Genomic DNA, 755 nt, shown 5'->3' on the forward strand with positions numbered 1-755 from the left:
CTATGTGTTGTCGCTCCAATGAGAGCGGCACACTGAGCAGTGTGGTGAAAGTAGTCCGGAGATCTCAATCGGTGGGTGAGCTATTCCACAATGCCAAAATAGTAGAGATGTCGCTCCAACGAGAGTGGCTCTCTAACCAGTGTGGGCTGGCATGTGGTCTAATAATAATAATAATAATAATAATAATAATAATAATAATAATAATAATAATAATAATGAAAAAAGAGCTACTGTCACTGAAATTGCTGAAAACATTGATGCTGGTTCTGAAAGAAAGATGTGAGGTGAGCTGCAGGCGGTCACTGTTATGGCTGATCGGTGTAATTGTAGCTAGCAAGCGATAGATAGATAGATAGATAGATAGATAGATAGATAGATAGATAGATAGATAGATAGATAGATAGATAGATAGATAGATAGATAGATAGATAGATAGATAGATAGATAGATAGATAGATAGATAGATAGATAGATAGATAGATAGATAGATAGATAGATAGATAGATAGATAGATAGATAGATAGATAGATAGATAGATAGATAGATAGATAGATATTAGCCTTCGTTATCATAATTCAAAAACTAATAGCCACTTTTTCGGTATTGTTAAAAAAAAAAAAAAAAAAGTAGTTCGTTTGCAACGTTCCGTATCCTAAAAGAGGGCTAAAATTACATTTTAAGGTGTTGGACAAATGAATCGTTAGATGGCAGTGTTGGGCAATTTAATACCGCTTTTAACCCGGAAACGATAATTG

The sequence above is a fragment of the Thalassophryne amazonica genome, chromosome 5 (genome assembly GCF_902500255.1).
Source record: "Thalassophryne amazonica chromosome 5, fThaAma1.1, whole genome shotgun sequence".
NCBI classification, from domain to species: domain Eukaryota; kingdom Metazoa; phylum Chordata; class Actinopteri; order Batrachoidiformes; family Batrachoididae; genus Thalassophryne; species Thalassophryne amazonica.